This window comes from Drosophila suzukii, unplaced genomic scaffold (assembly GCF_043229965.1).
Source record: "Drosophila suzukii unplaced genomic scaffold, CBGP_Dsuzu_IsoJpt1.0 scf_4, whole genome shotgun sequence".
NCBI lineage: Eukaryota > Metazoa > Arthropoda > Insecta > Diptera > Drosophilidae > Drosophila > Drosophila suzukii.
Window position 1 is genome coordinate 4,810,624 of NW_027255927.1, and position 16,533 is coordinate 4,827,156.

The 16,533-nt window shown below is 35.5% G+C and overlaps 1 protein-coding gene and 1 long non-coding RNA gene across 3 annotated transcripts in view; one reads left to right on the plus strand and one right to left on the minus strand.

Annotated features, from left to right (window-relative positions):
- The first annotated feature begins 750 nt into the window (after nt 1–750).
- Nucleotides 751–3,367, plus strand: LOC139354914 (uncharacterized). 2 transcript variants are annotated; one of them, XR_011605744.1, is made up of 3 exons: nt 751–1,072; nt 2,822–3,005; nt 3,167–3,367. It is a non-coding gene; the product is annotated as an uncharacterized lncRNA (long non-coding RNA). The 2 variants fall into 2 exon arrangements; XR_011605743.1 differs by having other exon boundaries at nt 2,822–2,972.
- An 11,134-nt stretch (nt 3,368–14,501) lies between these two features.
- Nucleotides 14,502–16,533, minus strand: part of LOC139354873 (uncharacterized) — a 127,152-nt gene continuing 125,120 nt past the window's right edge. The window contains exon 2 of the transcript XR_011605716.1: nt 14,502–14,651. The gene's annotated coding sequence lies outside the window, so the exon portion shown is untranslated. The remainder of the gene's footprint in view (nt 14,652–16,533) is intronic.

Below are 16,533 nucleotides of genomic sequence, written 5' to 3' on the forward strand. Positions count from 1 at the left end.
ATTCCCAAGCTCACATCCGCTTTTATAGTCCTACAGGATGCAAAAGGATAAGTTTTGCTGAAGCGCACTTTGCGAAAGTCCTCTATAATTGTGGTTTTCCGTATCGTATAACGTTTTTCGGACTTCGGTTCATAGTTTACGGCATTGTAACTCATATTGCCTGTACATTTTAAGGGACGTTTTGCCCTCCTTTCTAAGCTCAATCAATTTTTCCTTTCTCCCTTGAAGCAATGAGGTCCTCTACCCACTAAAGTTAATTTTTTTCTATAGTTATAGTGTATTATGGTTCAATTTATAATAATGGTCTTCATTAAAAACCTATTTTTACCAAATTACAAACATTTTCGGGACTTTTCCTGAAAGAAAATCAAAAACTGCTATTTTAGTGAACAGCCGAAATGTTGTGTCCGTGTGCAAAAATATGAAAGAAAACCAAAAACAGACCAAATCTAATGGGGTTTTTGCTTGTTTTGTATCTCTATGATCCATTCTACAAAAAAGATGTACTAGCGATCAACTAATGAAAAGGACTATGCTAATAAACCGTTATATAGTTTCGCTTCTGTCGCACTGCTATTTTAATGAACACAGCTGTATGTATGCTTGCTAAACATACAAAATTTTAAGGCAATTTTAAAATATTTGGTTGAATAGCTTTGTTTGAAAGAATTCTATTTGCCGCGGATATTAGATTGCAATTTTTTACGTCCACACACATGCATAAATACATATGTATGTATGTATGTCGTTTTCTGGCTCTACCCTGCAGTTCCACAATTGAGTTAAGCGCCCAATCATCACGAAGCCGACTGCGACGTCGGCAGAGAAGCCAGCGACGCCGGCAGAGCTGAGCGCAACGGCGGCAAAGCGACGCGCTCTCAGTCGGGTCCGCAAAGAGAACGCACAAAAAAGTAATTTTGGGCTCTCCCTCTCTCGTCAAGTCTCAGACGAAAAAGTGCGCGTGATGGGAAGGAGGCCCAGCAACTAAAATATATAGACTTTTGTGCACCCTTGCCTTTTGAATAATGCGACATTTGTTCGTAAATGATAAAAGAACCATTTAAAATAAAAGGTTTCTGTTTTAAAATATTTGTATTTCTTAAACAAATTTATAGGTTTATTAATATTATTTAATAATATGTGAAGTTTTAAGAATATATTTTTATAAACCGATTTGCATAGTCGGATATGTCTATAAATACCCTGCTTTTATGTGCAAGATGCATAGACCAAACGGGACATGCCAAAAAAACAGAACAACAACGGATTAGCGGAACCGTTGTTGTTGTTGCTTGTTGTTTTTCTGGAAGGCACGCTACTTTTTTCGTCTTTTTCACTTGGGTTTACTTATATGAAGGAGTTAGAATTGCACGCAATTAAGGTAGTTAAATAAAATAAACCAGTGGTTTAAAAGTGATACCTATACGATTCTCAGGTAAGTCTGTCGCAGACCAATATTTATTTAATCAGTGAGAGTAAAAACAAGTTAAAGTATATTGAAAAAATGGAAAATAGAAGATTCCCAAAAAAACACGTGGCGGAAAAAAAATAGCTGTGAAAAATATTAATTTTTGACGTGAAAAACAACAAACGATGCATATAAATAAACAAATTAATGAATCTGTGAAAAAATTTGAAAATCTTATTGAGTGATAAGTTCCTAGGGACCAAAAATATGAGATGTTCGGTTTTATAACTTATGATTTTTTGTATTAATAACATTAAAGCACAATTTTTATACCCGTTACTCGTAGAGTAAAAGGGTATACTAGATTCGTCGGAAAGTATGTAACAGGCAGAAGGAAGCGTTTCCGACCCCATAAAGTATATATATTCTTGATCAGGATCACTAGCCGAGTCGATCTAGCCATGTCCGTCTGTCCGTCTGTCCGTCTGTCCGTCTGTCCGTCTGTCCGTCTGTCCGTCTGTCCGTCTGTCCGTATGAACGCTGAGATCTCGGAAACTATGAGAGTTACAATACTGGGATTAGGCACGCAGATTCCTGAGATTCCTGCGCAGCGCAAGTTTGTTTCAGTAGAGTGCCACGCCCACTCTAACGCCCACAAACCGCCCAAAACTGTGGCTCCTACAGTTTTGATGCTAGAATAAAAATTTTAACTGAAATGTAATGTTCTCATCAATACCTATCGATTGACCTAAAAAAAAGTTTGCCACGCCCACTTAAACGCCCACAAACCGCGAAAACCTGTGACGCCCACAATTTTTATGCTAGATAAAAAATTTTAACTGAAATGTATTCGTCTCGTCATTACCTATCGATTGACTCAAAAAAAAGTTTGCCACGCCCACTTTAACGCCCACAAACCGCAAAAACCTGTGACGCCCACAATTTTCATGCTAGATAAAAAATTGTAACTGAAATGTATTGGTCTCGTCGATACCTATCGATTGATCCAAAAAAAAATTTGCCACGCCCACTCTAACGCCCATAACGCTTAAATCTGTATACCGCCGGTAGGTGGCGCATTTTAATCTCGCTTTGCTGCTTGCATATCTCCATTTAGCTGAGTAACGGGTATCTGATAGTCGAGGTACTCGACTATAGCGTTCTTCCTTGTTATTTTTGTGTAAGTCATGTTCGTTTACATGACTATTTAAATAAAAATCTCAAACATCTCTAATTTTCCGTCCCTGGAAAAGTGGTATTTTTTCCGCATCTGCAAAATAAATAAATGATTTAATAAATAATAAAAAAAATACATAAATAATTTTTTACAACAAAATAAAATAGATCAAGTGACCGAAAACAAAAGTTTGCAAATTTCTTCTCGATATTTTATTAATTTTCTTATATTTTTAGACAAGGCTGATGGTAAATCTATAAAAAAAATGGAAGGCTAAGTCGTTCCATCTTAAGCATATTATCCGAGGAACTTGTTCTGTCCCACAACTTGGAGGGGGGCAAAACAAGAAGAGGCTCAGACTACCCAAATTTCGCCGTGCCCTATTAAGTAAGTTTTTGTTGAGGCTGAAAACTATTGTTTGTAAGTTTAATTTTTAAAAGACTTCAGGGATTTTTACATTGAATGCCAAAGATAACATTTCTTTTATTATAAATATATCTTACAAATAACGATTACTTTCGGTCACTCGTTTTTATTCTCGTCTTGTTTTATTTTTAAAACTAATTTTTTTCTAATACTAGATGCAATCGCCCTGGTGGATCCCTCGGAGCCTCCCGAAAAGGCGCTGCAGAAGGCAATGCGGTGCGTTAAAAACTTGAGTTGTACCAAAAAAAAGGCAACGCCGGCACCAGATGCTGAGAAGGAGGTGCCAGCGACCCCGATAACACCGGAAACCCCCGAGCTCAAATTTTAAAATAAACAAAAAAAAATAAAAATTACAACTGAAATTTTATTTGCTGCTAAGCGCTGAAAGTGCGCTTTTTCGCTGCTTGAATGAGCGCTTAACGTGTGCTGAATGTGTGCTTTTACCGCTGCTCAATCGAGCGCTCAAGAGGGTGCTCAAAAAAGCGCTCAATGCGTGCTATTTTTTGAGCACTGATGAACCCTAGGACATGCGTATGTTAATTTCAGCACATAGCTCCATACAAATTGTGCGCTCATTGAGCGCTGAGTGATGAGCTATTTGCAGTGATTGAGTGCTCAATAAGCGCTGAATGGTACTGCAGGGTATTTACATACACACACATACACGCGTAAAAACATTTCGCATTGTCTGGCTCTGACGTCATAGCTTTTTTCTTTGGAGGTTTGTGGGCGTTAGAGTGGGCGTAGCAAAATTTTTTTTTTTCTATCTAGCATCAAAACTGTAGGAGTTACATTTTAGGGCGGTTTGTGGGCGTTAGAGTGGGCGTGGCAGTCTTGCGCTGCGTAAGAAGCTCAGGAATCTGTACGCCAAATCTCAATAGCCTAGTTCTCATAGTTTCCGAGATCTCAGCGTTCATCCGGACAGACGGACAGACGGACAGACGGACATGGCTAGATCGACTCGGCTAGTGATCCTGATCAAGAATATATATACTTTATGGGGTCGGAAACGCTTCCTTCTGCCTGTTACATACTTTCCGACGAATCTAGTATACCCTTTTACTCTACGAGTAACGGGTATAAAAATACTCATATGAGTTTAAACGTAATCGGATATAATGAAGAGACGAGGGAAATAATTGGACCACTTTTTCAATCGGAAATGGAAAAGCCTCTTCATATCAATATGATGTTTTTGGAAGACGGTGGAAATGGACATTGCATGTACATTTAAAATATTTCAAGGTAAATTCTTTTATTCATTTTTATCTCTTTTAAGCAATTAAATAATTTGTATGCATTTATTTTTCAAAGAACAATAACTGCTCAAATAGGAAATCAGAGGAGGGCGCAATTTTTCAGCAATGTGGTTTTGAATTTTTCCGAAGCCGAGGAAGCTGCATTGAAATACAAGACGCTCTGCAGTAGGAAGGTTTTAAAGATGCCGCACCCCCAGAATAATACACTGGAAATTACCCAAGTTCAAAATCAGCTTAAAGTTCCATTTGTTGTCCTCGCGGTTTTTGAATGCATTCTGGAGCCAACAAATCTTGAAATGAGCCCCAAATTATTTAATATTAATGAACATATTCCAATATCATATGCGTATTATATAAAGTGTGCTTTTGATTCTAAACTAGATAAATTGGGTTTAGAAACAGGAAAAAGTTCAGAAATAAGTTTTGTAAATTCCTTGATAAAAAAAGTAACTAAATTGAGTGATGGCTACTTACATAAAATAGTTCCTATGAGAATGACTTTGGATGACCAGCAAGCACTTGATAATTCATTGAATTGTTCTATTTGTCAGAATGTTTAAGGGACTGATAGGGTTAGAGATCATTGTCATTTCATAGGTCGCTTTAGATGTGCAGCCCACTCCTAAATGTATCTTGGATTATAAAGTTAACAAATTTATACCACTATTTTTTCATAATTTTTCGAAATACGACTGTCATTTTCCCGGTGAAATTTCCGTAATACCAATAAATAAGGAAAACTATATTTCTGTCTCAAAAAAAATAAAATGTTTAAGTGGAAATAGTTTTGAAATTCGTTTTTTTTTTGCCATCAAGTTTTGATACCCTAGCTTCTAATTTAGCTGATGATCAAAAGAATACTGTAAAAGCCATTTTTTAGTAATGATATTGAATTTCAAGTAATGCGTAAGAAGGTTATTATATTTGAAAACTGATGTATTCCTTTTAACTGACATTTTCGAAAACTTCCGAAAAATTTAATGCAAATTTATTCACTTGACCTAGCTCAGTATTTTACGACACCAGGTCTATCTTGGGATGGCAATGCTGAAAACTACAAATATTCAACTTGAATTGCTGACAGATATAGATATGTATAGATTTGTTCAAAGTAGCATTCGAGGTGGTTTAGTTCAATATTGTCATAGATATACAAAAGCAAATAATAAATATTTGTCAGATTATGATTCCTCGAAGGAGTCTTCATTTTTAATGTATGTGAATGCGAATAGCTTGTATGGTTGGGCAAAGACCATATAAAGACTTTAAGTGGATGTCTACTGCAGACATAGACAATTTTGATATTCATAATATTCCATTTGATAGCAAATACGGTTATTTTTTGGAAGCGGACTTAATATATCCGTACCGTTTACATGATACATTACATTTACATTCATAATGATCTGGCCTCAAAAGAGGATAAGGTACAAAAATTAATTGCTGAACTGGGAAATAAGAAAAATTATGTAATACGTTATCGGAATTTGCAACAATGTATACAGAATGGGTTAGTACTGAAAAATATCTATAAAGGAGTTAATTTCTTACAAAAACCTTGGTTAAAGAATTACATTGATCTAAATACTTTACACAGGGAAAATGCAAAAAATAAATTTGAAAAAGATTTTTTTAAATTGATGAATAATTCTGTATACGGAAAAACAATGGAAGATCCCGAGCGCAGGGTCGATATTAAGCTTATTAGTACATGGGATGCGCCGGATAACACGAAGACTGGACGAAAAGCACATTGTGCCAAAACTTTAATTTCAAAATCCAATTTTCATAGTGCAATAAAAATTAATGATAATTACTATGCAATTCAAATGAAAAGGTTTTCCGTTCTATTTAATAAGCAAATGTATTTGGAATTTGCAGTGTTAGACTTATCGAAATGGAAAATGTATGATTATGATATGATAAGTTTAAAAGACTTAACAAAAAAAGTTTAGGGTTTTTTAAAGATGAGCTTAACGGTAAACTCATGACAGAATTTGTAGGTCTCTGCTCAAAGGTTTATTGTTATGGAATAGATCAAGTTGAATCTTCACATAATAAAGCAAAGGGAGTGAGTTCACGAAATATTACAATTAAACACTATAAAAACGTTTTATTATCTGGGGCCTTTCTATATGGTAATAGAACAATGTCTAGATCAAAATCACAAAAAATAACTACAGTTAAGGTAAATAAAAAAATTCTTCGTGGCAAAGATAACAAAAGAAAACGTAATGTTAAAGAAAAACAATTTGTAGAGTTAAGTAATAAAGACCATGGTACGACATCAATAAAACATCAGAGATTAATCGAAAAAGATATTTTAGAAAATGTTGAATGGCTAGAATCAAATTCATTTTGCGTGGGTGAGATGATATAAAACAAGGAAGAACGCTATAGTCGAGTACCTCGACTATCAGATACCCGTTACTCAAAGGGAAATGGAGATATGCAATCAGCAAAGCGAGATTAAAATGCGCCACCTACCGGCGGTAGACAGATTTAAGCGTTATGGGCGTTAGAGTGGGCGTGGAAAATTTATTTTTGGATCAATCGATAGGTATGAACGACACCAATACATTTCAGTTAAAATTTCTTATCCAGCATGCAAATTGTGGGCGTCACAGGTTTTCGCGGTTTGTGGGCGTTTAAGTGGGCGTGGCAAACTTTTTTTTAGGTCAATCGATAGTTATTGTTGAGAACAATACATTTCAGTTAAAATTTTCTATCTAGCATTAAAACTGTAGGAGTTACAGTTTTGGGCGGATTGTGGGCGTTAGAGTGGGCGTGGCAGTCTACTGAAACAAACTTGCGCTGCGTAAGAAGCTTAGGAATCTGTACGCCAAATCTCAATAGCCTAGCTCTCATAGTTTCCGAGATCTCAGCGTTCATCCGGACAGACAGACGGACAGACGGACAGACGGTCAGACGGACAGACGGACAGACGGACAGACGGACAGACGGACAGACGGACATGGCTAGATCGACTCGGCTAGTGATCCTGATCAAGAATATATATACTTTATGGGGTCGGAAACGCTTACTTCTGCCTGTTACATACTTTCCGACGAATCTAGAATACCCTTTTACTCTACGAGTAACGGGTATAATAATTATGTGAACGGTGGAAAATCATCAGATAGCCTTCAATTTCACAAGGAACATATTGAAAAAGAACTTTTTTATAAATCAGTTGAATTGGAGATGTTTTATTACGACCGAGACTTTGGAAAATATAAATGAAAATTATTTTGAGTTTGTAAAAAGTATTTTTATTATTTTTTTTAATTTTACTTTAAAACATTGTACAAAAATATTAATATTAAACTTAATATAAGATATTTGTAAAATAAAAATCAATATATAAATAAAAATTAATTAAGTAAATCATTTGTTGTACTACAAAATGTCTTCCTTATTTATCCAGCTAGTCTTTGAAAACCCCAGCCACTTAACCAAAACTTTATTTCCTTTTCGCCATACAACTTTATCAACTAGGTATGTGTGGGGGAATCGTGTTTTTTCAGTTGTTCTTTATAGAACCCGCCCTGAATCGGGCTACCATCTAAATCTTCAAGTAAGTATGTTTTAGGGTATGTATTCTTCACCTTTCTAATTTTAAAGATTTCAGTTGTATAGTTTGGTGTATACCCTTTCTCAAAGACATGTTTATATTTACTGATACGAACGTGGTCCCCCTTACGGAATTTTCAGGTGATTATGCGATGTTTGTAATATTTGTTTTTCATTGAAAGAATTGACTTTACTTGGACTCATATTTATTGTTCTATGCACTCTATTATTATATTTATTAACTAATTTTTTATACCTATCTATCTACTTATATTTTCCATTGAAACTAAACACACGCCACATTAATTCTTTAAGAGTTCTATTGGAACGTTCAACTATTGATGCTTTTAGAGTACTTAAGGTTGAATAATGATGTATCCTATAACTTTTCATTAATACCTTAAATTTAGAATTGAAGAATTCAGTGCCATCATCAGTGCGCAGGTTTTTTGATGTTCCATGACCCAGTTTAAATATTCTCTCCATGGCTTGGGAAACATCATTTGCATTTTTTGATTTTAATGCCTCACCCCAAGCATATTTTGAAAATGTGTCTATAGCAGTGAACAAGTATCGGTACCCATAATTAGATTTTGAAAAGGCTCCCATTTCAACCAAATCTGCTTGCCACAGATCGTTTATACCCCTTGTAATCACTCGTCTTCGTTGAAAGTATTTTCGAGATGGTCCGAGCAACTCATTTAAGATTTCTCGCTTAGGTTGAGAAGCGACACCTTCTAACTTATTGTGGTTTTTTCGGTAATGATATCGGTTACGTTACATATTTAAGTATATAGTCCTCAATGGTTTTAATCTTTTCCAGAATTTTGGCAAAAATTTGGTCAGCGCTGTCTGCCCTCTTATTATTCAATTCAATTTTATTTTCTAAGCTTGAAATTTTTGTGAGTCGACGATTAACATTTTGAGTTTTAATTTTTCTTCAATCTTCTACCAACTTTCCGAGGATCTCATCAGTATATTGTTTCGTTGCTAGATCATTGTTGTCTTAAGGCTTAGATCCGTTTTTGATATGTTTATCTTGAGCATTTAGATTACCGTCCTCATCGATGAATAATCCCTCAGTAGAATTAACACGTCTTTTCAAATTTTCTGATCGTTCCTTATCAACAGAAAAATGTCCAAACTTCTCGACAGACATGATGTTTATAAATGTAAAACATATTTGTCCTTCCTATTTATACTCATTAAAATATAATCCTTTCTTCATGCAATTCCTCTAATATTGAAAAAATTTCGTTATTGTGGCTGTTACCCGCTCCTTTTGATGCTACTAAAATCTCCAATCGTTCAACTAACTCATTAACATCATTCCAATATACATAGTTTGGATTTGATTTCTGAAGAGCCATGTAACCAAAACCTGTTTTTGAGCGAAGTGGAGTAGACGTTTTAGGACTGAAATCTTTGTCTATCAACTTCTTAATAATATGGCTATATTTGTATGCTCGTGTACCCTTGATTCTGTTATTAGGTTTAAGGCCTACTCTATGTATATTCGTTTCTAAAATTTTTTTATACCTATCTATAATATGTTATATTTATATCTATCATCGAAAGACCTTAGTGGAGTTATGTTTCGATTAGACTGCAGATTTTTCGTCAAGCTCTCTCTCATCATCATCGAATTTTTTAATTTGCTTCATTTCACGCTTTACTTTTAAACTATCTTTTACATTACAAATCTTTTGTTTTTTATTTTCCTTAACAAGTTCATGTAAGGGTTCAGTAATAGGTTTAAAAGTTCCTCCAATTGTAAATTCGTATGATTTTTGACTTGTTTGAGAACATCGAATTTTCGCTTCAAAGCAAATATAGATTTGGTTAACTGTGACAAAATATTCATTGTAGTACATTTTACAAACTTTATAGGTGAAAGATTTAAAATTTACGATATTCATGTAGTCACTCCTCAGTTACTAAACAAATACTGTTTAGGGAACGCCATAATCTGTAATATTTATATACCATTTCCGAATAAAAAAAGATTCGATACATTTTCATTATTATATTTAAAAAAGTGTATTTATTGTTATATTCTTAAAATCTCAATCTTTTTAATGATTACTGACTTATTTCTAAATACAAATTGTCATTACTTTTATAAATATTAAATTTTCCATCAACCATTTCATTGATGATATCATCTTGAAGAGAGGTGTACCTTCCCGGCATGTACAGAATGTGCTGCTCCAACTCGAGAGCAATAGATTCTCCTACCTTTGTTGCTTTGCGCTCCGCTTTGAGGATCGGGAATCTTACATTTTCAGGCATCCTTGTCTTCGATAGCAGTGTCTTTTTATTAAATTTTTTGAACTCTTTAATTACAATGTTCATCTGGTTTTCGTGATTCATGATGGTTGTTGAGGTTTTTTGACTTGGTACAGTTGTTCCACGTTGTATTTAGCTGTGTTTTGATGTTTACTACCTGTTTAGCAGTTCTTCAGTAATTGTTTCGTAGTTGCTTACTACTTGTTTTAGCTGGTTAATAGCTGTTATTAGATGGTTGTTATCTGTTTAGTAGCTGTTAACTAGTTGTTTACTAGTTGTTATAAGCTGGTCACCAGCTGTTTTGAGCTGTTGTGAGCAGTTATAGTTTTTATACCCGTTACTCGTAGAGTAAAAGGGTATACTAGATTCGTCGGAAAGTATGTAACAGGCAGAAGGAAGCGTTTCCGACCACATAAAGTATATATATTCTTGATCAGGATCACTAGCCGAGTCGATCTAGCCATGTCCGTCTGTCCGTCTGTCCGTCTGTCCGTCTGTCCGTCTGTCTGTCCGGATGAACGCTGAGATCTCGGAAACTATGAGAGCTAGGCTATTGAGATTTGGCGTACAGATTCCTGAGCTTCTTACGCAGCGCAAGTTTGTTTCAGTAGACTGCCACGCCCACTCTAACGCCCACAAACCGCCCAAAACTGTAACTCCTACAGTTTTGATGCTAGATAGAAAATTTTAACTGAAATGTATTGTTCTCATCAAAACCTATCGATTGACCTAAAAAAAAGTTTGCCACGCCCACTTTAACGCCCACAAACCACGAAAACCTGTGACGCCCACAATTTGCATGCTAGATAAAAAAATTAAACTGAAATGTATTGGTGTCGTCAATACCTATCGATTGATCCAAAAATAAATTTGACACGCCCACTCTAACGCCCATAACGCTTACATCTGTATACCGCCGGTAGGTGGCGCATTTTAATCTCGCTTTGCTGCTTGCATATCTCCATTTCCCTTTGAGTAACGGGTATCTGATAGTCGAGGTACTCGACTATAGCGTTCTTCCTTGTTTTTCTTTAGAATGATCAAAAATTCTTGTCCTCTAGATGACGTTCGATGTGAAGTAAAAACTTAGACTGTGAATTTGAACGCGTGCAGGTCCACTTTTTATACTATACAGAGTTCACACATACATGTACCAATACATTGATTTTCAACCCCCCAAATGTAAATTAACCATTTAAATATACCGGTTTTGACTCCACATCTTCTACGAAAAAAAGTAGAAAAGCTAGGCACCGGTGCCCACAGTTGTATGTATCAAAGTCGTGGACTCTATAGTAGTTGTATTGTATTCTATGTCCCAAGTATTTCACAACTTCTCTAGGTGGATGAAGATTTCCAAAACTGTCGAAGTAATGTATATTATTTTTATTTTTATTATATGCAACCCAATGTGTACCACTTGATCGTGAATTATCAAAGTTTACTATACCACACTCCCTACTTTTTGGTGCTTCTGGGAGTAGATCTCTCATAAACACCCCTCTAAAATGTGGGATATATTTCCTAGCAAAATGTATATTGTCGATATTTTGACGTTTTTTCTCCTCCATATCTTCCTTAGCCATTCTCGCATTGTTAATTGCTTTTGCAATTGCTGCACTACCACTTGATAAACTACCAAGAGCGCTGAGGGCTGTCAAGATCGGCACGATTGGTAGAAAACCTCCAATTTTGGGTACATTAATTACACGAGGTACTTTAACATTTTTCTTAGAACCCATTGATTGATGAATTGATTTACGTGCTACTTTAATTGCACTCATAATGTCTAATGGTTTTTGTTTTTTTAATGTCTTAGTAGCAACATTAAAACCAGTCGAAAGGTTTGTCTTCTTCATTTTATTCCTCAATATCTTTTTCCTTAATTTCTTTTTCGTTTTATTCAATCCCATACCAAATTCTTTCTTGGCTTTCATTATATTTGTAACAAAGTATGCTGCTGCTTTTTCACCAAGACTGCTATCTGGTGACTTGACACGCGACCAGGCCTTATCAATTAATATGGAGTCTGCCCTATGTCGTTCACTCAATGCCTTGTTTTGAGAATATGCAATATCGTGCTTTTTTCAAGTTTCATCCAATGGGTTTATTTCTTGATCACCACGTTCCAACCGATTCTGTAACTTTGTACCCTGTCGCCAAAATTTTATGCATGAATATGGGCTTTAAACGGTAATGTATTGATTAGCTTATCGACAAGACCACCACCGTGTTTACAATTAAAATTACGACTGATGCGATTATAAAAACGTTTCCCCATTTTATTGATGTTTAATCATCAAAGATTTCTCATTGAATGAGGTACATTAGGTTAAAAGATGCGTTTAATAAGTCAAAAACAAAAAATTTTAGTTAGAAATATTAGCGATGAAAACGAGAAAAATCTTCCGCCACGACATAGTGCTCTCTTACCGAACACAATAAGGGCTCTAATTGTTGGGCCTTCGAATTGTGGTAAAACTAATATTATGTTAAGTCTAATAGAGAGTCCTAATGGATTATAATTCGAAAATGTTTATATATTTTCAAAAAGTATATATCAACCTTGTGAAAAACCAGATAACATAAGATCTTATTTTTGTATGGGTCGACATAAAAATATCTACTCTTTTTATTTATGTCAAACGTGTAGTCATATATCGAAACATCTGATTCGTGACAATGTCAACTTTTTTATAATGTTTAAACAAGATGATTTAAATATGCGGCCTATATATCGGGACCATATTAACACTAAATTGAATTATGAAACAATAGTGAAAATTTGTCATAAATGTTGGGTGGACAAGCACAGATTCCTATTAATTAGCAAGGATAACGAAATGGATAACGGAAGATACAGAAAAGGATTTGATCAATCTATTATGATTTAAGGAGTAATTCCAATATAAAGCTTGGTTAGATACTTACAATCCCACAGTTTATCAAGAGATTTCAATATTTCTAGATCACTTGCATTATCCTTGAATGAAAATAGTTCCATTATATATACCAACTTTTGTCCACCTATCGAATTGAATGGTGCGCTCTTATCGATTTTAATATGTATAATTCGATTCCAAGTATTGATGAAAAAATAACCTCTTCCAACCTTAAAAATAAATTTAAAATTCAAAGTAATAATAATACACTTCAAGTTGAAATAACTACCACGCGAGAGTCAGTTTATTTTAATAAGTAAAGATCGGTTGGACAACTGTTTGGTGTTCATCAAAAAGTACTAGAACCACATCCTACAAAAATCTATCGATCAGATCAGACCGTGAACATATTAAAAATTAATATAATTCGCTTGGAATGTAATATAATCACCGGTTCATATGTAGATAACACATCAAATCATACGTTACATGAGTTTGGCATTAATGTTCCGCCTGGGTATAAAATGACAGTGACACCACATAACCTAATTTATTTATCAATCAACTGTGACGAAATGAGCACACTATTTATACGCATAGTTGATCAAAACGGCGATTTGGTGAATTTACGTGGTGAAAACGTTTCGATTTGCATGCACATTCGGTTAATAGAATGATAATTTATAATAAAAGACGTAGCCTAAGTCCTCATAAAGTTATAAAAAGAGGACCAACAGTAAGAAGAAAAATAAACTATTTTTAAAGTCGTTAGGCTTGAAGCTTCGAGTATAATATAAAAGGTGGAAAGGGAAGCAATGATCGAAATTTTAAATGTTTGAGAAAAGGTTTACTCAGATGAGAGTACACCTATCCCTCGCTTTGCGTCGGGGATGCGTTCCAAAAAAATACGACGCAAAGTGAATTAGGATTTTCTATAGCAAACCATGTAAAGTTCGAAGATGGGTTCCAGGGTTACAAAAATACTACTTTTTAAAAAGAAAATTGAGCAAAGTGATCATTAAAATAAAACAAAAAAAACATTTCATTTTTTTACATATTATACATATAAAAACAAAAAGAAACTAAGTTATTTAAAACAAAATAAATTCTTCAATTACATACTCAATTATGAAAAATAAATTAGAATTAATCACTCTCTGACGAGTCTTTTACCTCTGTTGTCGTAGGCCGGCTTTCTTTAAAAAAAAATTGGTCCAATGTTTGCTGAACATTTTTTTTTTAAGCCTAGTACTCACATCGGCGAAAACCGCGAACTAACCATGGGAGTGAGCGAGAAGCAAATACGCGGCTAACCCTTTTTGTCGGGTCTGTTTTCCAGCGCGGTACTCGGATTATTGGCCAGCCTATTGGGACTCGGAGCTGGACTACAGATGGCGCGGGAAAGATGGCGAAGCATCCGTGGGACGAGAAGGAAGCCTTCAACTTATAATTTACATAAATAAAAACATTCGTTGAACATTTCATTTATTTTTATTTTAATTTCTTTGTGCACCAGCAGACTCTTCTTTTTTAAATTGCTCCAATTGATTTGTTTTCCGTTTGGCAATAAGCCCAGCTGCTTGACAGTAAGACCATGCCACATGCATTGCGGGTGAACTTTGAAAACTTCGGTCACACTACAAAGAATAAGATTTGTCGATTAGTGAAACTCTTAGCCGATCTGAGTACTAGGCTTAAGTGTGAAATACATTTCCTTGTAGCTAATGATATTCGTAACTACCGCATGGGACACTTTAAGACTCCTTTCGCTGTCGGGATCGACACCCTTAAAAAACATGTTAACGACTTCATCCCAAAACAACGCAACATCAAAAATCTAACGACGCACATTGAAAATTAGTTCTAATTAAGAAGCGACGCAACTTCGAAAAAACGCAAAACGAAACGACGCAAAGCGAGGGATAGGTGTATTTCGAAGAAATAGTTTTATACTTATTCATCGTATAATCAAACATTTAAACCAAACGATCAAGTTCGAATTACTATTCAAAATCAAGACTTGTACGTGCTTCCTCACGAAAGTTACCTTAATTTTCAAGGAATTATTAGAAAAGATTCACCGAATGGACCTACAACTGATAATGTTACCACTTTTTTTAAAAATAATTGTATGGCTTACTTTTTGGATGAAATTAAGTACGAAATAAATGAATGTAAGATTGATAAAACACGATTTGTCGGTACGATTACAACCCTAAACAATTATATATCTCTGGATAATCTTCAACGTCAAAATCTATTGAATTCCGGATGGAGCAGTGGGGACGAAATTTCTACGGGACCCCACTTTATCTTTTCTGTGCCATTAAAAGATTTATTGGGATTTGCTGAGGATTATAAAAAAGTTTTGTTAAATTGTAAGCACGAACTAGTGTTGATGCTAACTAAGAATCTTGGTGATGTGTTTGAACAAACCAGAAATGAACAACCTTTTAAGTTGGAAATGACGAATATAACTTGGAAAGTTCCCCATGTAACTCCGAGCGATTTTGCAAAAATTAATATGTATGATATTATTAAAAGTGGTGTAAGCCTACCAATCGTATTCCGGAGTTGGTATTCATATGTTAGCCCCAAATAGGGGTATGGGAGTCAACAGAGCTGGAATGTGAAATTGTCGGCTAACCGCGAAATAACCAATAATTGTAATAATTGGAGTTATCATTACGCTAAAAAAGCTCAATGAGCGAGAGCTAAAGAGCGACTAAGCTCCGCGAGCCGAAGAAACGGTTACTTCCCGTATGTCTCAACGCGTGATAGCGTCTCAACGGTCGATAGCCAAAGAGCACGATCTTCCTAACCATGCCTACGTACTGCCACTCCTACTCCGACGGCTTGAAGCTATCAGTGCAAAACCCCGCCACCATCAGTTTCGATCCCTGGCGCACCATCAACATGCAGCGATAAAACTTCTGCATTCGCACTAAATTTATCAGCAACATCTACAGCTATGGTAACAAAACCAACAGCAACCACATCTACGGCTATTCTTTCGCAATCGATTGCGACCGCAGCGCTAAATTCAATGGGAACATAAACCACGAAAACAAATCAAAACCAAAACAAAATTCAACAAGCGGGCCCGGACATACAGATCGGATTAGATCGCTACATCCATATCAAGCGTTAGCTTAGCCCGCAGAACATCGCGGTACAAATACCTGGAGGAAGCTAGGAAAAACTACTACACGTACCAACTAAAAAGCAGCAAGGGCTTGCAAGTGGTACTAAAAGGAACCGAGCTCGACGTAACCCCCAAGAAATTCATCAATGCTCTCAAAGAACACTGGCTTTCTGCAAAGAACGTCAGTAATATCATCAACTGGAAAAAAGAGCCGCAACCACACTTCAGTGTCGAGCTGGAGCCAGACAGCAGAGTCTTGAAGAAAAATGAAGTGCACCATACTTATCGCTTTTCATACGCCGATGCCCTTCAGCAGATCCAATTACAGTCAAAAAGCACTCTGGAAGCTATGATGGTCACCATGCAACAAAGTA